This window comes from Neofelis nebulosa, chromosome 1, assembly GCF_028018385.1.
Source record: "Neofelis nebulosa isolate mNeoNeb1 chromosome 1, mNeoNeb1.pri, whole genome shotgun sequence".
NCBI classification, from domain to species: domain Eukaryota; kingdom Metazoa; phylum Chordata; class Mammalia; order Carnivora; family Felidae; genus Neofelis; species Neofelis nebulosa.
Window position 1 is genome coordinate 181,205,688 of NC_080782.1, and position 25,610 is coordinate 181,231,297.

A 25,610-nucleotide genomic window follows, 5' to 3' on the forward strand; every position below is an offset into this window, starting at 1 on the left:
TTTTCCTCTTTCTTCTCCTTTTATTTTCTTTAACCTCCCCTTGTCTCTCCTCTTGCACCCACCTTATCATTGGAAGAGACAAAGGATTCAAGTCTGAGGAATTAAAAGCCAATTTTGGGTATTAAGTATGCAACTGGAAGGCTGAAATCATAGGCACTGCCTATAGAGAGACATAATCTCCTCTAAAGAGTACTCAGGAGCTCAGCTGTGTTTTTGAATTACTAAATTCTCTCCAACTCCCCTCTCCCTCGCGGCCATCGGAGACTTTGAAGCTCTAGTGTCTCAGTCCAGGCTGTGTCTTTGCTCAGAACGCTAAATTAAATCAACTTCTGGAACCAGCAAGGCCACTACACTCATATGAAACCATCCTTTTGCATATAGTACAGCCTCCTTATTGCACACACAGCATCACGGACCTTGACAAAAATGTGATTATTATATTGTCTTATTCATAACTATAAATTTATGATACGTTCTTTTAATTTATCCTATATATTTGATTATATAATAATTTATTATCACATTATATTATATAATAAAATTATTTTAATAGATATTAAGTATACATAAAAATCCTTCTCAGTTTTCACTTGTGATCTCCTAATCCCTCCCTTTGACAAAAAGATGTTTTCCTCCAAGCACCTTGTTTCAAAACTTCCTTAGGCCAACATCTTTAAGCAATAGAAAAAATTAATACTGTAGCTCACCAGTTCCTTTATGGTGAAATTCTGCTTACTCTGTTACCATACCAGTAACTCTAAAATTTTGATTAATGATGAAAAACTCATTCCCTTTTTTTGACTTTGTATTAACGTATTTGCTAGCTTTCAATTTTCCATTTCTCAAGACAATGCCTCAAGCTTTAATACATTATTCAGCTTTATATTTTCCAATATGAAATCTTGCTACCACAATTTTCCTAAATATATAGTTAACTCTCAAATATTCACTCAAATACCAAGCCCCGCGAGGTGTGCAATGTAATATGGGTAGATAAGATTAAAATCCTGACTCTAAACACTTTTCCATTTATATTTTAAAAAAATTTTTTTTAATGTTTATTTATTTTTGACAGAGAGAGAGAGAGAGAGAGAGAGAGACAGAGCATGAGCAGGGAAGGGGCAGAGAGAGAGGGAGACACAGAATGTGAAGCAGGCTCCAGGCTCTGAGCTGTCAGCACAGAGCCCGACGCGGGGCTTGAACTCACGGACTGTGAGATCATGACCTGAGCCGAAGTCGGACGCTCAACCGACTGAGCCACCCAGGCGCCCCTTACATTTATATTTAAATATGTATATATTTTTCTGTTTTTTCACATTCACTCAAAGCAGATAAATAACAAGTAAAGTAATCCACACTGAAGAACTAATAGATTTATTGCACTCCATCTGGTTCCCTGTTGCTCTCCCTTACCCAACGCTTACATGAATGTTATTTTGCATAGGAAATGAGCTACTTTTCTCTCTGTCTGGTGCAACATTTTTTCTCTTTAAAATGTTCTCTACAGGTAGTTATAAGGAGCTTTTAAGTACAGGAAGTAAACAGAGCACATCAAGAAGTCAAGACGTTTTAACTGCATTTAGTGAGTAACATAGATATTAATAAATTCAGTATTTCGGTAGAATTGCTTTGTCATACTTGAAAATAGACTGTATTCCATTTTCTTAACTGCATAAAATCCCCATAGAAAGTGAGGCAAGCTGAAAGAAATGTACTATATAGCTTCAAAAGTAAGGTGCACATTGAGTTAAAACCTAATGAGATTCAATTCTAGAATTTGGAGGATAATGGAGCCAAAAAACAATCAAGTGTATTATACATTTCACTGTTGTTTTTCCTAAGATAGTTTGCTTCAATTATGAGTCCATTTGGTGCATCTATAAAAATCCACCAGCAGGGCTCTCCCTTGCATTATAATTTAGAAACAAATAATTTATTTTTTTATTTCCTTGGAAGACAATATAACCCCTGAAAGCCCTAAAAAACTAAATATATTGAATTTTCAAAGTGAATGACTAATGTTTACAACCTTATACTTGCTTGTGCTATTTTTGATCAATTCATCATTAATCTAGTAGTGTTATAAATATGTTATTTAATATTAAAATCTATATTTTTTTCTTTTAGTTTAAAAAGAATAATAGATCCAAAAATGTACACACAAAAGTTTGTAACATTATTAAATGAAAATTGAAAAGAATGCCCATATTTATGGCTAGCTGTTAATCTTTTGAGCATGTTGTTATTTTCATCATGAAACTAAAAACTTCACACTAAATTGTGTGTTTTTGCCTTTTTTTCTCTTTTGAGATAAAGTAATGGGCTTACTCGTTTCTCTTATGACAAAATGATTAGTCATGTGTTCAAATCACTGTGTAATACCTGGGTAATAACAACATATAATGGAAAAATGAATTATGGAAAAAAGTCTGGCAGTGAAGTCAAAATAACCTTGTCATTTGACTCGGCCGATAGTATCTCATTGGAATTATTCTACTTGCACTAAGCTTCATAGCCCTGCATGGGTTCTTGTCTCCTATATTTTCAGAGAGTTTCTCCTTGCTGGGAAATATTTTTATATTTCATCCTTTGGAGCCCAATCACTTGACTGACTCTTTCAATATCATATCTCCATTATTTCCAAGAGTGAAAAATATTTATTTGATGTCATAATTGCAGAGTCATTTCATATATTTTACATAGCTGTTGAGTTATAAATTGGTCTCAAAGAGCCCTAGTTGAATGTATCTTAAGACTAGATGTTGTAACAAGCAAACTGATAGATTATTTACCTACAATTCATGTGAGTACTTGAAGTTCTAAAGGGATAAGAACATAACATGATAAGGGAGCCTAAAAGGTTATGGATCTATGGCCAGACATTTATATGGTATCAATATATTCTGGGTAATGAAAGATGCTATCAACATCAGGGGATGTATGAAAAGAAGTAATGGTTTTCAGAGCAGCTTGATAATGTTATTCAGGTATATATGTTAGAAATGACCCTAGTGCAGGGATTTTTATGTGATAGTTACTTTAGCTATAGTCCACAAGGGCAATACATGGTGACAAATCAATGTGTCTTTGTTTCCATCTATGTTGTCTCTGAACCATTTATCAGTTCTGCTACTGAGAGTCTGATCACATCTAGGAAAATGAGCCTAAGGTAAAACATTTTCTCTTTTGTGTGAGTAACACTTCTCTGCACTACAGATTCAGTGTGGTGCAAAGAATTAGCTTGAATGTAAAAAAATAACTCACTATCAAATATGCTGAAATTCAGACAATTACATTTGTATACATCTTTTTAGTTAAAAAAGACAAATATAATACATTTAAATAAATGTGCACAAATGGAAGATAATAAATGGGCAATAAATAATAAATTTAAACAAACAATAAATTTAAATAAACATTTGAAGTAATGATGTATGGACCTTCCTTGAAGGTTACGTTTTAAATTTTGGCCAAGCAAAATGAATAATTCAAAGTTGTGTACCTGTGGGGCGCCTGGGAGTCTCAGTTGGTTAAGCATCTGACTTCAGCTCAGGTCATGATCTAGCTGTTCATTGAGTTGGAGACCCCCCATTGGGCTCTGTACTGACAGCTCAGAGCCTGGAGCCTGTTTTGGATTCTGTGTCTCCCTCTCTCTCTCTCTCTGCCCGTCCCCCCCTTCACTCTGTCTCTGCCTCTCTCAAAAATAAATAAACATTAAAAAATTTAATAACAAAGTTGTGTACTTGTAATTTGCTTAGGGTGTTTGCGATAGTCATCCAGAACAGTCATGTATTTGGATGGACTTTGCAGTGCTCTTTTCTAGTGCATAAAGTGCACTAAAATAGGATGAAAGGCAATGTGTTAATGGACTTTATAGTAGATACCAAAACTACCTCCCCACTCCTTTTTGCAATCATTTTAATCTCTTACCTATAACAATGATATATAAGTAATCAACAATTACCCAACCATTAAATTCTTATGCTTAAGAATTTTATTGTGATTGGATTGATGACTGTGGGAAGATAAATGAACAGATTATAAAAGTGTTAGCAGTTCAAACAAGAGGCTGTCTCATCTTCAAGAGTTAGAGAATGTCTTCATAGTACACAAATTTCGGCATGTAAAGAAATCTTAAAATTCATCTAGGAAGATTGTTTGTTACCTTTTCAGAAATTCCACCCCTGTTCCCTAGAAATGTCTACCTCAGGCTCAGCCAACATCTAAATTTATACTTTTTTGATCATATATGTCTGTACTGTTCATGCAATATCCCTTAGCCACATGTTGCTATTTAAATTATTTAAATGAATCAAATTGAAATGAAATTTAAAATTCTGTTCCTTTGTCATACTAGGCTACTTTCAAGTGTATAATAGTCACATGCAGCTGGTGCTGGCATATTGAATGGTGCTGATATGGAAGAATAATTCTTTTATATGAAGCCCTTTCATAGATCTCCTTCAGGCTTTCTTTTCCAACTTAAGCCTCCTGAATTTATTTCAGCTATGCCTTTTGCCCTCAACTACTGGCCCTTCACTTGGGAATATAATTTTCATGAGCCACTGTTAACTTGAATTCCTTATAGGAATTTCACCTCTACTAGCCTGCAATGCTTCTAGTCTTTGTTATTTCAGTCAATGGAAAACATTCATACAATTGCTCTAACCATGATCATCAGTAGTATTCTTGATTACCCACTGTCTCCCACATTGAGAAGTTCTGCCATTTCTAGTTGCAAAATAAATATGGCAGGTCTATCCTTTCTCTTGTCTACATGGCCATGGACCCCCGTCTAGTTCAAGCCACCATCATCTCTAGGTCTGAATGAATATAACGTTTTTTTTTTTAAATCTCTGTATTTATATTCTTGCCCTCTAAACCATTTTTTTTTGCATGTTAGCTATTATAAACATTAAAGATAAAAGTCACAACCCGCATCATCCTTGTGTCCTTGTGTAATCCACTATTTATTATCTTTGAAGCATAGCATATTATTCCATTAAGAAAACGTATGCAATGAATTGGTTGCAAGAAACATATCATAGTGGTTAAGAAAGAAGGCCCTCTATAAGCCTGTTTAGTTTAGAATCCTGACTTACTGGCAATGTGATTTTGAAGAACTTACTTAACTCTTGTCCCTCCAACTCATTCCCTCCTTGTCAAATACAGATTGGAACAGTTCCTTTCTCAAAAGATTGTTGTGAGGCATAAATGAATTGATTTAGAATAGTAGCTGACATATAATAATTTCTCAGGAAATATTCAATATTATTCTTGCCATAAGAAAAAGGCACAGCATTATTCTCACTTATGCATACTCATTGCATTGTAGACTCAATGCCTACCCTCTGTTTAGTTTCTCTAACCTACTAAGTTTTTTACCAACTCACTCCAGATTTTCACTCAGAGCCTGAAATGCTCTCCCTTGTTTTCCCCAAACTGGCTTATGCTCAGTCTCATTTGGCTCATTGTTACCTTCTCAGTATACACTACCTTGAAATTCTAGGTTTGTATCTATCAGACTCTAAAATTATTTCATTTGATTACTTTCTAATCATTATCAGTATGTTCAATTAATTTTTTACCTATTTTCTTGCTAGGTGTCTGCGGTTCTCTCTTGTTCACATCTATTCTTTGACGCCTCATAGGTCATAGGTCATAATAAAAATTAATTGACTTATTCAATGCAAGCATGAATTAATGAGTATTTATAAACCCAAATTTTAAGCATATCATGACCAGAACACAAGACAGTGGTACAAAAATATTTTTACTCATTCTACAAGTTATTTTGTATAACAATATCACACTTTTTTGAGTATTTATTTATAGTGAGCTTATTCTGAATCAAAATCTTTGTATATTTTTTACACATGTGCAACATAATTTTGGATTTGAGGTTTAGTGTCTTCTTTAAAAAAATTTTTTTAACGTTTTATTTATTTTTGAGACAGAGAGAGACAGAACATGAACAGGGGAGGGTCAGCGAGAGGGATACACAGAATCTGAAACAGGCTCCAGGCTCCGAGCTGTCAGCACAGAGCCCGACGCGGGGCTTGAACTCACTGACCGTGAGATCATGACCTGAGCAGAAGTCGGCCGCTTAACTGACTGAGCCACCCAGGCGCCCCTAGTGTCTTCTTTAAAGAAGATATTGCTAAAGTTCATCTCATGGGACTAAAGCTATTGATGTATTTCATAAACTTGGTAATCATTTTCAGAATACAGTATTTGATATTTTTTGATAGATAGGCAAGAAATGACCTGTTAGCATTTCAAATATGAATATCTGCTAATAAATGGATAGTATTGGTGTGTAAGTGCTTATTTTCTCACGTGGAGTTGATGATATTTTGATTCATAACTTAGTGTCAACCTCACATATCTACCTATTTGCAGACAGAGAGCTAGAATCAGTAGATTTCAGAAATCTTGCAGAATAGCTTGCAGAATAGCTCCCAATGAGGTTGCTTATTACATAGAAACAGAAAAATGAGTTCCATCACCCCAGGCTCAGTCAAATCAAAAAGGTGTTAAAGTAAAAATTACAGAGTTAGCAGCTTATGTCATCTTAACCTCAAAGACCAGTAAGATATCCTTGTGAATTGTTAGATATGTGACTTCTCTTGTGTGGCGGCTAGAATAAGCAGTAGGTGAATTCCCATTCACTCTGGTCTTTACAGGGAGTAGAATAGAATGACATTGGATATATGAGAGGGGGAATTAAAACATCTTTTTTCCATCACTTAAAGTCATTCTTAAATATCATCCCTAATTAAAAAAATATATATTGCTTCTTCCCTCGCTATAGTTTACCATTTTCTCTCTGATATACATTATTTCAGATATCCACCACAAAAATAAAATGTCTTTATATGAGATCATTTTTTAAAAGCAAGGATTTATGTATAGGCTGAGAATAGTGTGAGATAACCAGGCCTTAGGAAAAATTGAAAACCTTCTAGTTGCATAGTGAAAAAGTTAATAAAGAGAGAGAGATGTGGAAGGAGATTGAAGACTATGGATTCAGACTACAGGTGATTAAGCTAGTTGGTGTAAAAGATACCACACCAGAGTGATGAACTGAGTGACCAGATATATCAAGCTACTTTCAACTGAACTGCCCCACTAATGAAAATGGACATAGGCTCTGGCTGTTGTTTTCTTATAAAAATAATAATCAACCATGAAAATATTTTGAAGCTCCATTTCATTTTTAACAGTGAAAGTAGCCTCAGGACATTTTTGTGCAATTGTTGATTATGCTCATTGAAAAAAAAAACACAGCAATTTGTAACTGAAATTATCTGTATCTGTATTTGATATTTTTAATGGTACAAGAGGTATTCACTAAATCATTATCTTATAACACTTGAATAAAGCAAATTAGATAAAATTTTAATAGGGAAAGTGGCACATCAAAAATGACACTAAATAATTTTCATTCTAGATCAAATATAAACAAATACAATGGAGTCATGGAAGTGAGCTTAATCATTTCAGATATCAAGGCTTAATTATGATCTTTAAACATGTTACATGCTATGGCTATCAAATTAAGTTGTACATCAGAATCCACACTGTTCTAGAGGTTACACATAAGCCTTTGTAAAACTTTGATTGTGGTTCTCACCATTTAATATTTAAGATAGCATGCAGTACCAAACTAAGTAAAATCACTGAACAGAAAAGATTGAAAAGATTAATATCAAATAAACTTCATCATACTGATGACAAATAGCTATCACAAAAATACTACAAAATGCTTTTAGAATTTTTATATATTCTATTTAATTCATTTCTCTGGATAATATCAATATTGCTACCCTGCAGAGTATCATTTTGTAAATCAAGAAAGTAATGCTTTATGTAATCCAATATAAACTATTGAGTTTATTCTTAAATGTTTATTTAAAAGTTTTTAAATAGTTTTATTATAAACAGTATAGTAGATATGAATATGAATAAAATATGTCCCTAACTTCAGTGAACTAAGTCTAGTAGGGAAGTGCAGGAGCAGGATGAACACCATTTTATTATATTTCATGTTCTCATTTAATGTTAAACATATGACATATTTATTATTATTTCAATCATAGCCAAGAAAAATTAATCTCAGAGAAAGTACTTGACTTACTTAAAATTCCAGTTGGTTTGAAAATATGGAAACAGAATTTGATTCCATATGTGCCTTGGTCTAAGGCATATGTTCTTTGAACTGTATTACATAGCCATCCACAAAGCCAAGGCTTATATCTCTATCAGCTAAAAGCATATGACATATAAGCAGATACTCAGTTTAAAATGAGATAGAGAGGCAAAGGAAAAGTTTCCTCTCTTCAGATAGAGCGGAAGAAACTTGGTGCCATCATGACTGAGGAAGGCTTAAGAGCTGCTAATCAGGAAGTTGGGCAATAAAGGATATGTGGAATTTTAGTAGGTAGACTGATAAGAAAACCACTTCTGGAGAGGTAGGAAGTGCATGGGAAAGAAACATGCCTTCCTTAAATATATTCTAGATATTTTCTGTGAGGAACATTTTAATAACAGATTTTCTGTGAAACGATGCTTTTATGCTTATATGAAAGTCATTTACCTGCTCTATGGGGGCACTACCTGCATAAATAGTGCAATACTCAATGGCTAAAGTTTGTACAGTTGTATTTCATATAATTGTTGATCAGACAGAAAACTAACCCTTGCTTAGTAGACTTACCTTCTAGGGTGGTAATGTTCTTCTATTTCTTAAGCTTTGGAAGAAAATGGTTTAACTTCTACAGCAATACCTATCGGAGCCAGTTTGTACAATATTGATAGAGGTAGAAAATCTAATTTTCAGATTTTGGATTATAATATCTTGAAGGGTAGAAAAATCTGATTGTGTAATAGTGGATTAGTTTATTAGAGGTAACGTGGTTGGCTTATATTAAATAAATTTTCCAGACCTCAAATTCAGTACCAACTTTACAACTTGCTTTTCTCATTTGATAAAATATCATGGGTATTCTTTCAAGTTGATTAATATAGAGATTATTCATTTTTGAAGTAGATATGTAGACTTTTGTATTACAAATGAATGTCAATTAACTTATTTATTCTCTAACTAATGTACATTAATATTTATGTCTTTCTAAAAACTCCAAAATAATGGTGTAATAAATATTCTTATGACTATATTCTTATATATTAGACTGGGGTTGAGTTGTGATAAGATAAATCTTCCAAAATAAAAATTATGACTCAAAGCCTGCTTTATGCCTCAGGTTTTAAAATCATATGGTCATCTCAATAGATTCAGGAAAAGCATTTGACAAAATTCAACATCTTGTCATGATAAAAACTCTCAAAAACTGGGTATAGAGAAGCATATCTCAACATAATGAAGTCCATCTATGACAAGTCCAAAGCTAACATCATCCACAGTGTTGAAAAACTCAAAGCTTTTCCTTTCAGATCAAGAAAAAAACAAGGGTACCCGCTCTCACCTGTCCTAGTTGACATAGTACTGGAAATCATAACAGGAGCAATAGGGCAAGAAAAAGAAATACAAGTCAACCAATTAGAGAAGAAGAAATAAAAGCATCTGTTTGCAGATAACATGATATTATATTAAGAAAATCCTAAACACTCCATTAAAAAACTGTTAAAATTAATACATGAATTCATTGTAGTTTCGGGACAGAAAACCAACATATGTAAATCAGTTGTGTTTATATATACCAAAAAGGAACTATCAGAAAAATAAATTAAGAATAAGTGTTGATGAGAATGTGGAAAAAAAGGAACCTCTTGCACTGTCGGTGGGAATGGAAAAAGGTACAGCCACTGGGGAAAACAGTATGGAGGTTCCTCAAAGCTAGAAATAAAACTACCCTATAATCCAGGAATCACACTACTGGGTATTTGCCAAAAAAAATACAAAAACACTAATCGAAAGAGATACACACACCCCTATGTTTATAGCAGCATTATTTACAAACTCCAAATCATGGAAGCAGGCCAAGTGTCCATTGATACATAAATGGATAAAGAAGATGTCATATATGCACACCGTGGAATACTATTCAGCCATAAAAAGAATGAAATCTTGCTATTTGCAATGATGTGAATGGAGCAAGAGAGTATAATGCTAAGTGAAATAAGTCAGAGAAAGAAAAACACCATATGATTGTATTAATATGTGGAATTTAAGAAACAAACAAAATAATGAGTAAAGGAAAAATGAAGAGAGGGAGAATGAGAGAGAGAGAGAAAGCAAGAAACAGACTCTTAATTATAAAAAACAAACTGATGGTTACCATAGGAGAGGTGGGTGGGAGGATGGGTAAAGTAGTGATTGGTAATATCATCACACCAAGGAATGCACTTGCTGTGATGAGCAGGAAGTGTTGTATGGAAGTGTTGAATCATTAAAATGTATACCTGAAACTAATATAACACTGTATATTAACTATACCAAAATTTAAAAAAAAATTAAAAAAAAAACAAAAAGAAATTAAGAAAACAATCACATTTACAATAGCATCATGAAGAAAAAAACAAAAAACAAAAAACTAAGGAATAAATTTAACCAAGGAACTGAAAGTTCTGTGCCTTGAAATTATAAAACATTGACAAAAAAAAAAAAAAAAAGAAGGTGCAATAAATGGGGAGGTATTCTGTGTTCATGGGTTTGAAGAATTAATATTGTTCAGATGTCCATTCTATTCAAAGTGACCTACAGATTCAGTGCAATCTCTACCAAAATTTAAATGCCATTTTTCACAGACAAAGAAAAAAAATAAACTTGGTATAAAACCATAGAACCACAATGAGATATCACTTCATAAGTTAAGATGACTACTCATAGAAAAAAATAACAAATGTTGGCATAGAGGAGGAGAAAAGGGAACCCTGGTCTATTGTTGGTGAGGATGTAAACTGGTACATCCACTATGGAAAACAGAATGGGGTTTTGCAAGAAATTAAAGTTGATCCAGCAATCCTACTTCTGAGCATATATCTAGTCATGAAATCACTATCTTGAAGAGATATCTGTACGTCTATGTTCATTGCAGCATTATTCACAATAGCAAGGTATGGAAATAGCGGATTAATGGATAAAGAAAATCTGATATGTGTATTGACAATAGAATAATATTCTATCCTAAAACAAAATGGAAACCCTGCCAGCTGCGACAATATGGATAAACTTGGAGGATATTATGCTAAGTAAAATAAGACGGCAAAGAAAGACAAATATGGTCTGGAATCACCTGTATGTGAATCTTAGAAAAAATTGAATGGTGGAAGAGAGTGTAGAAAAGTAGTTGCCAGGGCTGGTATTTGGGGGAAATAGAGGAATGTATAACAGCACAAAATTTCAGTTATAAGTTGAGTAAGTTCTGAGGTCTAATGTCTAACACAGTAACTATAATTGATAATACTCTATTATACAATTAAAATTTGTGAAATAGGCTTAAGTATTGTCACAAAGAAAAAGGAAATTAAATAATCCACACATTCAACTCGAAGATGAATAAAGAAAATGGAATATTAGTGAAATTGAGCTCACGTTATAACCAAACTAAAAATAATCAATAATGAATAAAGAATACGTAAGACAAACACAGCCCCCCCCCCCAAAAAAAAAAAACCTGCTTAAAATATCATTGAATTAGGGGAAAAAAACTCTAAAAAGTGTGTTCAAAATATTTTTTTTAAATTGAAGGCACACTTAAATAATATTTTGGATAAAAACAGTAAGGCTGGTTGAATGAAAGCAGGTGACAAGAGCTGAAAGATTTGCTTTGGTGCTTTTCACCTGGATTTTACTTTCAACTCAGTCTCTTAATACCTGTATGATATGTAACTTAGCCACTCTATGTGTTAACTTTTTCATGTGTAAAGTGGATTTGCAACATTACCTAACTCTTGAAACTTGTGTGAATATTACATCATTTAAATGCTTAATACTTATCTCATGTAAATAAACTAATATAAGTACACAATAACTATAAGCTAACATGATCTAAATGGAAAACCAAAATAGAATATTTTCACTAACAAATTTAAAATCCTAAGTTAAATAGACACTTTTCTAGGAAAAATATAAATTTTGAAATTTAATTCAAGGTAAATTGGCCACTTGCTATGAAACAATAAACTTTAAAAAAACTGAAGATATGGATTAGCAAAGATATTTATAAAGCCATGAAGTTTTATAGTATATTGTTCCAAGATTTAAGAAATAGAAAATTCTTATTTTATATAAAGACATTGAGACTAATATAACCCTGATATTGGAATATTATTTATATACATTAATTTATCTTTCAAAGAGTCATAGGACTCTAAAGTGCATTTTTTGAAATGTCTCGCTTTTTGAAATAATCATGTTTCCATCTTGGACTTCAAAGTATTTGATTAGACTTGATAACAAAAATAATAGGCTTAATTTGATACTCATAATAAACATGTATTTATAATAAAAATGTAAACATAATAGTAAAATAGGGCTTAGTCCAAACATATTCTATTTTTTAATATCCAATCATTTATTTTTTAAGAACAAAGATCTGAAACAGAAGAAGTAGCTTTATTTAACAAACAGGATTTTGGGTCCTCAAATATGAGGAATTTGAAGGACTAAACTCACTTTTACTAACCTTCTGGAGTGTACTCTGGGTATAACTCTTAATGAGTCTGTGTTTCATATTTGTGACTTTTCTTTCCCTAGTTAGATTGATCAGTTCCTTAAAAAGATAAATCTTGTTAGATACTACCTTGATTTTATGAGAAATGCAAATAGAAAATGTTCTGCTAGGTAAACAGTGTAGTTTTTAAAGTGTCAGATCAGATTATTAGAACTAGTTTCTCAATATAATGACTTCCATGTTTGTAATCACCTTCAAGTAGTTTAAACTCTTTAAAATTCTAAAGTTTTAACACTGAAATTTTGTTCTGAACCAAATTGCTTTCTCTTTTCATTCAAATAAATACCTTTGGGACTACTTTTTTTTCACTGCTACCTTTGAATGTTGTCTTTGTTCTCATGAGCAATTTTGTTTGCCTTATTTCACAGCTTATACACAATTTTCAGCATTTTTCAGCGAAATGTTTAGTTTCTAACTTTCATGATTACATTCCATCCAGTTTAAAACAGACGATTGACTTACTGATTGTTGATTCTTTTTCCAAACCTCCATTCAATTATCAATAAAGAAAAAAAAAATTTTTAAAAGCCCTAGATTTGAAATGAAGTAGAAACCAGGGATAAGCAGACAATAATGATAGATAATAATAATAATAATAATAATAATAATAGATAGATGATAGATAAATGCCTTCTCAATTAAAAAAAAAAAAAAACTATTAACATGTTTTTAAGGACCAGTACAAATTTCCTTTCTCAAGAGAAAGATTTCTTTTTATTGAAAGTATTCCCGTTTAATCTGCAAACAAATCATCAGTAGATCTGGTTAAATTACTTTGAATTATATTTTATTTTCTAAGTGAAAAATACATAATTATATGCTCATATGGTATAATTTAAAACCATGTTAATCAAAGTGTGGTTCTTGAGCCATTATCATCATCATCTTCTGGGACCTTATGGAAATACAGAATCTCCTTTACTTACATAGAAAGAGTAAACATCTCAAGTCTTAAATGAATGTCACTGGAGTCATTACCAATCTGTGCAAAAAATACTCTGTTTTCTTTTTTTCATTGTATACATTGTTAATTGTATCAACTTAATTCACACACATTTCATTTTGTCACATAATTACTAAAAGTGCATCTAACTTGCTTCTTCCTGACTCTCAATCATTTGTGTCATATTCAGCTTCTATAATCATATCAATTCTCACCCAACAAACTTTCAGTGATTATTGCTTACCTAATTAAATGACGCTCCTTTGTTTCACAGTTAAGATTTGTCATAATATGCCCCTCTGCTTTCCCTTTTCACATTATCTGTCACTCCTTGTTTATATATTCTACATTCCTGGTAATCTGACTGGTGTGTGTCTCTCAAACATGCATTATATTTTACTAGCTTTCAGCTTCAATTTTTATGCCAGGAAAGAATTAAAGGAATGGTCCAATGGGGCAAAAACTCAAAGAACACAAAAATGTCTTTAAAGTTGTACTTGAAGTTTGTCTCCTAATCCAGAAAAACATTGTATCTCAAAGTACTAGAATATCTGTCAAATGAAAGTGATTTTCATACATTACAAGGAACCGTGAAAAATCAGAAATATATAAAAAGATAATAATGGATAGGGAAGAATTTCATTTTTAAACTAGAGTCAAATATCTACACGCAAATTGTAGTCCACTTCTATCATATTTGAAGAAATAATAGCAAGGGGATGACAGATATAATATACATCAGAGTTAAATACTAAATTAGAAGTTTCTAAATAGTAAACATATACAATGAATATAGAGGTCATGAAAACATGGACAGGAGAATGGGTTTTAAACCATTTGGAAGTATTTCTTTCCTGGCATATTGTGTTCTAACATCTAGTAATTTAGATTCACATTTCTTTATTTATAAGTGTGAATACAATTTTCTCTACTTTAAGAGATGCGATGAGCTTGTCTAGTAAAATATTCTTTATTTTGATCCTTCTAACACTCACACAACTTTCATGCATTGCACGTTAGCACCCCTTATCTCCTTTTGTGTGCCAGATTCAGATTTTCATACCTTGATTAGTGAAAGAATATTTTGAACTATTACACGATGCTGCTGCCAGCTGGCTCTAACAAATCAGTTTTGTCAAAGTCACCAACTTTGCATATCAGTATGGTGTGGTTTGGAATGACTTTTATTTCATTCTTTTCATGTAATTTTATAAAATGAATGTAAAATAAAAACAAGTATAAAATTCTAATGTCAGTTTTTTTTTAAATTTTTAAAAAGTGTTTATTTTTAAAACTTTTTTAACGTTTATTTATTTTTGAGACAAAGAGAGACAGAGCATAATGGGGGAGGGGCAGAGAGAGAGGGAGACACAGAATTGGAAGCAGGCTCCAGGCTCCGACCATCAGCCCAGAGCCTGACGCGGGGCTCAAACTCACGGACCGCGAGATCGTGACCTGAGCCGAAGTCAGATGCCCAACCGACTGAGCCACCCAGGCGCCCCATAAAATGTTTATTTTTGAGAGAGAGACAGAGCATGAGCAGAGGAGGGTCAGAGAAAGAGGGAGACAGAATCTAGCTGTCAGCACACAGCCCGAAGTGGGGCTCAAAGCCAAAAACCGTGAGATCATGACCTGAGCTGAAGTCAGACACTTAACCGACTGAGCCACCCAGGCACCCCTAATGTCACTTTTTAAAGCATGGCTTATCTTTGTAACAGTAGAGCAAAATTAAAATTCTATTTGGCATGTGTAAAATTGTTAGCCTCCAATGGACAATTTTTGGACTTAAACTAGTTAATTATTAATTCAGTTGTGAAAAGAAAGTAATGAAATTAAGAAACAATATTGAGTTCTACAAAGAGAACATTAAAATAAATTCCATAGCAGCTGGTGTAATATTGAAACTTACTGTTTTTTCTATATTGCAAACTCTGGAAAAAAAAACGCACTTAGGACATGACTTTTTATATAGTTGACATACACTGTTACATTAGTATCAGGTATACAACACAGTGATTTAACAATTCTGTACATTACTCAGTGCTCACCACAGTAAGTGTAGTTACCATCTGTCACTGTCACTATACAACATTATTACAATATTGTTAACTATATTCCCTATGCTGTCCTTTTCAACCCAGTGACTCACTTATTTTATAACTAAAGGTTTGTACCTCTTAATCTCCTTTTCCTGTTTCACCCATTCCCCTACCTCTTCCCTCTGGCAACCACGAGTTTGCTTCCTATATCTGTCTTTTTGGTTTTCTGTGTTTGTTCGTTTGTTTTGTTTTTCAGATTCCACTTTAATATGTTGATTGACTCCGTTTTTCTGGAATTGATGATTTTATGATTAAGCAAAATGGAAGGTGGTGCTGTCAAAGTCTTGCCTTTGTGATAGAATTATTTTCTGTCAGGAGGTCATGTGGCTTTTTGTTTTTAGCACTGATCCATATCTTCAGGCCAAGATTGACAAGACTTTCTATGCAGTCATCAGAGTTCACTGTGGGTTTACTCTTATGTTCAAGTAGAACCTTCCAGGACCATTTTAATCCACCTTCTGCTACAGATCAGAGGCAACCGTTGTCTTTTTTGTCTGTGGCACCCAAAGCTCGGGATAGTTATTCTCCACCTTTACTGCAGTATAAGAATAGAAGTGACAAAGTATTATTTTCTCACAATTCCAGCAAAAGCAAATATTGCAACGTCTGAGTTTGTATTTAAAGTATTACTTTGTAACACAGAAGAATAAATACAAAAAATACAATTAAGAATATGGGGCCCCTGGGGGCCCCTAAGACACCCGGATGGCTCAGTCGGTTAAATGCCCAACTCTGCTCAGGTCATGATCTCACAGTTCATGGGATCAAGCCCTGCTGACAGCTCAGAGCCTGGAGCCTGCTTCAGATTCTGTGTCTCCCTCTCTCTGCCCCATACCTGCTCACATTCAATCTGTCTCTCTCCCTCTCTCAAAAATAAATAAACATTAAATTAAAAAAAAAAAAGAATATGGGTCCCCTGGGTGGCTCAGTTCGTTAAGCTACCGACTCTTGATTTTGGCTCAGGTCGTGATCTCAGTTTCTGAGATCCAGTCCTCTGTTGGCTGCACAAAACCTGCTTGGGATTCTCTCTCTCCCATTTTCTCTGTCCTTCCTCTACTCATGCTCTGTCACTTTCTCTCAAAATAAATAAATAAACTTAAAAAAAAAGAATATGTGACCCACGTAAAAAATTAACATGGTAAATAAAAATATATACTATTTAAAGGACTAAATATTTTCAATAGGATTTCACCTAGTATTAAACTGACAACTCTTTGCAGAGTGTAGATACTCTATATATTTGTTCATGTCTATTCAGCACTGGTAAAGCAATTTCTCTTGTGCACTGCACTCTGGAGATATATATTAATATACATATACACACATACATATATCTGGATGTGTGTGTGTGTATGTGTATATATATATACATACATACATATATATTTATATGTGTATTTGGAGGTCTTGAATTTTCTGAAAGCTTAGATTATATCATTAAGAATATGTGGAAGAAAAATAATAACATGAGATATAGCAGATTATTTGGAAAATATATTATGCCAGTTACTAAAGAAATTTCAGGGAGGATTCAAAATTACTAATTATTTGCATTGCTCCTATCTCCACTATATAATCCCATACTCCATGAGGTTATTTTAATAACATTTTCCTTTTAGTATTTTAAAACTTGAAGAAATTGATTCCTTTTAACAATCTCAACATGGCTTTGATATTTGAGGTAATCCAAAAATAATTTCATTAGAAAATATTCTTGCATAGAACATTGCATTTTTCTTACATTTGTTTTTACCTTTGAATTTAGGGAAATCTAAATTACTTACTTTTTACTGGTATTTTGCAATTGACTAAATATCAATATAGCCTAGTTTTCAATCATGTTATGCTTTATACTTTTGAAAATCTTTATATAATCTAGTCAGTCATTGGAACATTCTGTTAATATGTAGTCTAAAGTATTTTAATATTGCTGAGCACCCATAGTATATATTTGCAAATGCTGAAAGTTTCTTATGACCTTTGTGAAAATTATAAAAATGATTATAAATGTCTCAACAGCTAGACAGAACAAACAGCACTGGATTTTCCGGGAGTGTGATGTATAAGCCACAGAACATCTGTGCTATGAATGTTTAAATACATATGAAATCTGCCTTCATGCAGCAAGCACCTAGGAAAGCCAAATGCATAATAGTGGTTTTATGAAATATTTTGGTCCTAGTGCAAGGAAATTTTATCTTAATATAATAATAGAAATCATGACAGGGACGCCTGGGTGGCGCAGTCGGTTAAGCGTCCGACTTCAGCCAGGTCACGATCTCGCGGTCCGTGAGTTGGAGCCCCGCGTCGGGCTCTGGGCTGATGGCTCGGAGCCTGGAGCCTGTTTCCGATTCTGTGTCTCCCTCTCTCTCTGCCCCTCCCCCGTTCATGCTCTGTCTCTCTCTGTCCCAAAAATAAATAAAAAACGTTGAAAAAAAAATTTAAAAAGAAATCATGACAGATCTACAAAGCCCTGATAGGTGTATAATGGCATTCAGATCAGAATAGTGGTATTTGACTTGTTAAGGTCTCTGTGTGGCAATAATTGTGTTGCAAACAGACAAAAAATGATCAATATATTTTGGAGTTGATCTCAAGTAGTGTATTCTTGTCTCATATTAAAGAATCTTGTATATGTGTATTTAATAATATTTGAAGTACTCATCATATTAGCTGTTTTTTTTTCTTTCCCGTTTCTTATAAATCACCTATTGGTATGCTTTAGCATGTTCATAAATTAAGAGGAAAGTTCCTAGAAAGTAGCAAATTCTTCTATGCCTCTCCCTTGTTTTTTTCTTTATTTTACATAATTTAGTATTTCTTAGATATCAGTTAGATAGCGTGACACACTCACTAATACTTGACTTTAAACTGAGGAAATGGCTGGGGCGCCTGGGTGTCTCAGTTGGTTGAGTGTCCGACTTCAGCTCAGGTCATGATCTCACAGTTCGTGGGTTTGAGCCCCACATCGGGCTCTATGCTGACAGCTCAGAGCCTGGAGCCTGCTTCCGATTCTGTGTCTCCCTCTCTCTCTGACCCTCCCCCATTCATGCTCTGTCTCTCTCTGTCTCAAAAATAAATAAACATTTTAAAAAATTTAAAAAAAATTAACTGAGGAAATGGCTTTATATATAAACGATATTGTTAATGAAGGGGAATGATTTTGCTGCTTAAATTTCTGTATTTTGCAATTTTCTGTTTAAAAATTGCATTAGGATTTCCAACAGTGCCTGACTCTTGAAGGAAATGTAGAATTTTGTGAATTAATTATTAATCATAATTTTTTGTAAGAACTATTGGACACAGATATTATTTTTAATACATTTTTTAAAAAGTTTTATTTATTTTGAGAGAGATGACGTGTGCACATGCATGAGTAGTGGTGGAGCAGTGAGAGAGGAAGATAGAGAATCCCAGGCAGGTATCATGCTCAGCACAGAGCCCACCTTGGGGCTTGATCCCAGGAGCTGTGAGATCATGACCTGAGCCAAAATCAAGAGTTGCACGCTTAATCCACTGAGCCACTCAGGCACCTCTAGATGTAGATATTCTTAGACAGTATCCATATAGGCATGTGAAAAGCTTATATAAATAATAGCCATAGTTAGCAATGAACATTGCTCCATAAAAACACAAACGCTCTGTCCTCTAATTTCGCAAAAGCAAATTAAAACCAGTATTAATTCATTAATATATGATATGCCACGTCCAGTGCTAAGCCTATTACATCATTTATGTCCACAAGAAATTTCTAAGTAACAATTATTATCTCACTTTTCTACATCATAAAACCGAGTCTTCAAAAGGTATGTAACTTGATGAAGGTGTGCATAACTAGAAAGTGGCCAGGCTGTGGTGGGACCCAAGTCATCTGACTGTAGATGTAAAGTTCTCACCCATGTTCTACTGACGATTAGACAGCTAATAATAATACCAATTCTCAGGGACTGCATTTCCCTTTTACTTTCAACACATTTTCATGCATACAAGATGTGTTCCATTGTTCTCTGATTTTGAATGGAAACATGAATAACACCGGAGAAAATTTTCACACTGTTTCCACTTGTGCTTCTCACATAGAGACTGACAGAAAGAAGGATTTTATCACATTATGATCAGTCACACTTGCAAATGCCATTTGAAGTGTCAGAGTGAAAATGTCTGCTCTTTCTGCTGTGCTCTTGGATGACTTATCTCTGTCATTTAATTTTAAAAAGCAAATATTTTGAACTATACAAATATTTCTGTTTATATATAAGCATAACAGAAAAAATCATGAATCAACATCTTTCTTTGCAGGATATAAATCGTATTATCCTCAATTAAAATTTCAAAATCTGCCATAGTATAGTGAACTGCGTAATTTAGATTCTTAAATTTTATTGAGTGTAATTTTGTCGTCATCTGTATAAGTGAAACAAAAGGAAGATCTGGGGTTTGAGGAGTAGAAAAGGGATTAAAAAAGCAGAAATAACTATATCTCCATTTAGTTTCCTGGTAAAAATATTTGAGCAAGTTTTTTCCCACAGAACAGAATTAAAAACGCATATACTCAAAATATTATGATTATTTCAACTTCCTGAAGAAGTTTTAGGAACAAAGAACAGACAACTAGAATAGACAATATGCCAAATTTCACTAATTCTAAACTATACCTGTGTGTGCATGTGCATGTGTATATGTGTTTAACTGCTGAGAACATAGCAGCTTTGCTGAACTATATTCCTCTTTCTTATTCCAAGTGAGACATAAAATTATTTGCACTCCTTAATGGTTGCCATGATATTCTTGTGATGGCTGGAAGCTTGCATTTGTATAGATGCAATGCCTTTGCATTGTTTTTCATTTCTTAGGGGAAAAGGGAAGGCAGAGTGGATCATTGTGTTGGTCACTGAAACTATCTCCAAAATGTTTTAATTATTACCAACAAGGCACCCTACTTTAATTCACAATATTTATTCATTCAATATATTACAGTTTAACAAATCTACAGAGTGCTTCCTGTGTTCAAAGAGAGGCATGATTGTAGCCTTGTTTTCACCCACCTAGAGAATGAACTTTAAGATATATATCTACTCAGGGCGCCTGGGTGGCTCAGTAGGCTAAGTGTCCCACTCTTGGTTTCGGTTCAGATCATGATCTCCCAGTTCATGAATTTGAGCCCTGTGTCCGGCTCAGTGCTGCTGGTGCAGAGACTGCTTGGGATTTTCTCCCTCTTCCTCCCTCTCCGTCCCTCCCCCGCTCTCTCTGTCTCTCTGCCTCTCAAAATAAATAAGTAAACACTAAGAAAAAAAAAAGAAATATATCTAATTGTCACCTTAATATTCTGTAAGTAATTATTTAAATGTAATGTATTGGGTTATTTTATTTTATTGGAATATAAGGCATATCTTATACTGGTATAATTTTCTGCTGTTTTCTAGAATTCATGTTCGTTTTCTTCAACTTCCCAATTGTACTAAATTGGCTCCCTTGACACATTTTAATGATGTTTACCTAAAGAAAAAAAACACACAGATTGGATATTGGAATAAATGACTTTTCCAAGCTTTAGGGAACCTCATTCCTATTTCAGATTGTTTTTGCTTCCTAATCGTGGATAATTTTAGGCTTGAATCAAATAGACAACTACCTATTTTGTTTAATTGGGAGATACCTTAGAAAAACCTCAACATTTAATTCACTTAATACCTACCATATATACACATTTCTAAATATTTCTTTCCCAGACCCAAACGTATGTCTTCATTTCCTGTCATTTTTTTTGGATTTAGACATTCAATACAACAGCAGTTTCTATGTGAATTATGACTGCCAAATCATTGAGATCATTCTGTTTAGATGTCAGGGAGCAAAGGTACTTAGAAACTAGCCAACCCTTAGTGGAGAAAGTTTTCTCTAATATCTATCTACACAGCCAGACCCACCTGGAGAAGAAGGTCATGCCTTTACAAGAGGTCAGAATATTCAGGGGAAAAGGGAGTTACTGAAAAAAATTAATGACGACATAGTAGAAAAAGTGAAGACAACTATATTTGGTAGAGAAATGGAGCCACTGGGCAGAAAATACGAAGATACTAGATCCAACAGTGGCTCCCAATACTGTCACTTTGAGCAATTCACAAAGGCCCTCTTAGATTATTACATAGGATGTTTGCCTTTAGAAACTTTAAGGTTCTTTCCAATTCAGCAATTCTTAACATTTGATTTTAGAAATATATTTCTGCTTCTATTCCATTCTAAAAAATAATAACAAGGAAGGCAGAGAAGGGAGGAAATTATCCATCATCGATCCTGATTATACTATAACTACCAGTATTGAATTTTAATAATAATGAGGAGACAAATCACAACATATGCTGCGGCAGAAATAAGAGAGAAAAAAAAGAAAAATTTCCTAACACTCCAACATAAACTTACTGCTTTACTCAAGACACCACCAATAGCATCTTCCTTTGAAGTGTTGTCATGGGGAGACTCTCATAGGTTTCTACTTTTCTACACAGCTGGGGATTATACAGAAAAGATTTATTTGGACAAAGTTAATTTGGCACATGTGATACCACCTGCTGTCTGTACTGTATATATTTTTTGCTTATTCTGAAATGGCTCTGATGTTATCATTTTGTCTTCAGGTACAGAAGGAAATAAAGCACCCCCTACCACTACTCTCCTGCATTTGCCTTCCTCTTTTAAAAACACAGGGCCATAAAAAGATGATTTGCAAAACTGGAATGAAAGATCAGAATGTTATTTTTATTATGATGTTAATAACGTGCTTGCAAGGCATGCACTGCCTGCCATTATTACCGTTTGTTGTATAGAGCCTAAAAACCAACAACTGGCATTTGGTCCTTCATGAGATGATTCATCTAATCACTCATTACTGCCTCTTCGCTCCTAAAACCCATAAGCATATTATTACAATCAGTGGTGGTTAATTTTATGTCACTTTGAATGGGTTAAGAGATACCCAGGTAGCAGAGTGTTTCTGGATGAGATCAGCATCTGAATCAGAGCTCCTGCTTCTTCAACACTTGGACTCCTGGTATTGAAACCAGGAACTCCTGGTTCTTAAGCCTTTGGACTTGGACTGATTTATACCAACATGTTTCCTAGTTCCAACCATGTAGATGGCAGAGTATGGAAATTCTTGGGGTCCATAACTGCCTAAGCCAATTTCTAAACAAATCTCTCTCTTTCTTTATTGGTTCTGTTTCTCTGGAGAAACCTGTATAATGTAACCAGGTTATTAATAAGCTTACGTTTTAAAATCATGTAACGAACTTTTTAATAATGGGATGTTGAAATGGATAGTCTGTTCTCCAGGGGGAGGGGGGCACAGGGCATTATCAGCTACAAACATGAGCTCTGCTGTATTAAATTATCTATGTTCTGCTATCAGAGTGTGTACTCAGAAACTCTAAAGTTTGCTTTCTGTCAAGCTCTGGATTGACACTTGCTATTGCGGGAGTAACATATTTCCTTTTATTTATCTTAATTTTACAGTTTAAAAGTTTTAAGGGATCACACCCGAGAAGTGAAAGAGGATACCTGGTGATCTTCAGAGGGACTCTTTTTGATAGGCTGTCCAGTTGCTTAGAAGAGGAGAGACGATCTCCTCCAAACCAGAGCAAGGTGGGCACTCTTGACCTTGACCCTACTGAGACCCGAGCTCTGTGCCTGTGAATACTGCTTCCTCTTCATCTGCTTATTGCTCTATGCGATTCCCAGCCTGTCCTCTAAACCCACTCATAGGTGTTTATCTTTGCCTTTTGCTTGATGACTTTTTAAAAATTATTTTTTAATGTTTATTTATTTTTGAGAGAGACAGATGAGTGTGAGCAGGGGAGGGGCAGAGAAAGAGGGAGACACGGAATCTAAAGCAGGCTCCAGGCTCCACGCTGTCAGCACAGAGCCCTACTTAGGGCTCAAACCCATGAACTGCGAGATCATGACCTGAGCTGGAGCCGGAAGCTTAACCGACTGAGCCACCCAGACTCCCTTTGCTTGATGACTTTTAATGATACTATTGTTGAATTTAGAGGACTCCATATTTTGTCTATAATATTCTCCTTCCACAGGGTTGCCATAAAGATGTGCCATTGAGATCTTATGAGGGAAGGGGTGTGGTTGATTCACAGTAACAACCGCCACCTCTAAAGATCCAGCACTATATTTCTGTTGGGATCCCACTTCCCCAGATGATTGCCGGCCAATACCTGGGCATGCTCTCAGTGCTAGTGCTGGCCTGTTCCTGTAATTTGTGGAACAGGAACATCTAACAGGGGATGTGGGCTGCGGACTCACTCCCCATTGTCCTGGCAGAAACTTTCTTAAAACTACTGAGACCCTGTAACCTCACAATCCTCTTCTCCTACCCTGTCATATCACAGGCCCATCCTAAATTACACTCTGCAGGCTCTCTCTTCTGATGCCTGCTTCCTCCTCCGCTCTCTCCTTCACAGCCATTTCCCCCAATAAGTTGCTTGCATTTCTAATCCTGTCTTAGCATCTGTTTCTTGGTGAATCCAAACTGATGGATTTCCTAATCCTAAGAAGCAGTTGATATGGCTCATTAAAAAAGGAAGAAAAACATAAACACATACAAAATCAGGTTTAAAAAAAGAAAATGTGAGAACAGAGCTGAAAGTATATGGACCAAGGAGACTCTGCTTAATATGCAATCACAAACCAAGTAAAATATTTTACTTAAATAAATATAAAATATAAATATATTTAATATAAATATAAAAAGAATATAAAAACATATAATTTACAAATCTCACTCTGAACTTCCTGGCATCTGGGGAAACATTGTAAATAAATTACACAAATTTTATAGCATAAATGCAACTTATTCCAACTGTCTGGTTCAAAAGCTTGGCCTCTGCTACAGCCCCTTGTCTGTGTCACCACTTCCTTCCTTTGGAAAGTAGTCCCTTCACAACCTTCTCCCCTCACAGTAACCAGGTTGTCTGAATAGCAGGTGACTTCTTGTTCATGACTCTATTCCCTGGCTTCAGTGACAGTCTGATGTATAGACATATGTCCACCACTCTGGATACAGTGAGTGCTTCTGCTAGACATGACTCAAGACTTGTCAACCAGTGATCTTGCCTAAGGTCTTTTAATTAAGGCTGGCAAGAAAGAGTCCTCTTTGTTCTTTGGCTGGAGCTCTGTAGGTGTGCATGAAGATGCCAACGGTCATAGGGAATGATTAACTAAAATAGTAAGATTGATATCTTGAAAACATCAGAGATGAGAGATTGAGTGCAGATGGTACTAGAATCAGTGATTGTAGTAAGGCTATATCCATCCCTGTTCTTGCTGTGGTTTGGCTATGCAATTCAATTAATTCAACATTTTGCTTAAGGCATCCTGAGTTGATGCTCTGTTGCTTATAAACCAAAAGGCTTATCTAGTGTAGTTGTCATTCTTATTCCTTGATATTACTTTCTTCGTAGCATCTCTCTGACATTGTGTGTAATATCATAATAAGCACTTGCAGACTTTTGACAGAATATGGCTCTTGCACTTTAGCTGGTAGAATACAAAATGAATTTATTTCATTGATTGTAACCATTTTATTTTGCATTTATTTCATGAATTATTTAAATATTTAATAAGCTTCATTTTTAAGAATAGTTTTAGATTTACAAAAATGTTATAAGAATTCTTGACAAAATTCTTTTTATGTCACACCTCATTTCTCTCATTGCTAATATTACTTTGGTACATTTGTTACAATTAGTGAACTGATATCGATACATTCTTATCACCTAAAGTCAATATTTTATTCATATTTCCTTAGTTTTTCCCTTGATGTTTTTTTTTGTGATCCAGAACCCCATCTAGGTTACCACATCA

General features: G+C 34.2%; 1 long non-coding RNA gene across 3 annotated transcripts in view; it reads right to left on the reverse strand.

The window, feature by feature from the left end:
- Positions 1-15,593: 15,593 nt before the first annotated feature.
- The window catches only part of LOC131483684 (uncharacterized), a 48,439-nt gene continuing 38,422 nt past the window's right edge, over positions 15,594-25,610 (reverse strand). For all 3 annotated transcript variants that reach the window (XR_009247875.1, XR_009247877.1, XR_009247878.1), the window contains one exon: positions 15,594-16,275. This is a non-coding gene — a long non-coding RNA (uncharacterized LOC131483684). The remainder of the gene's footprint in view (positions 16,276-25,610) is intronic.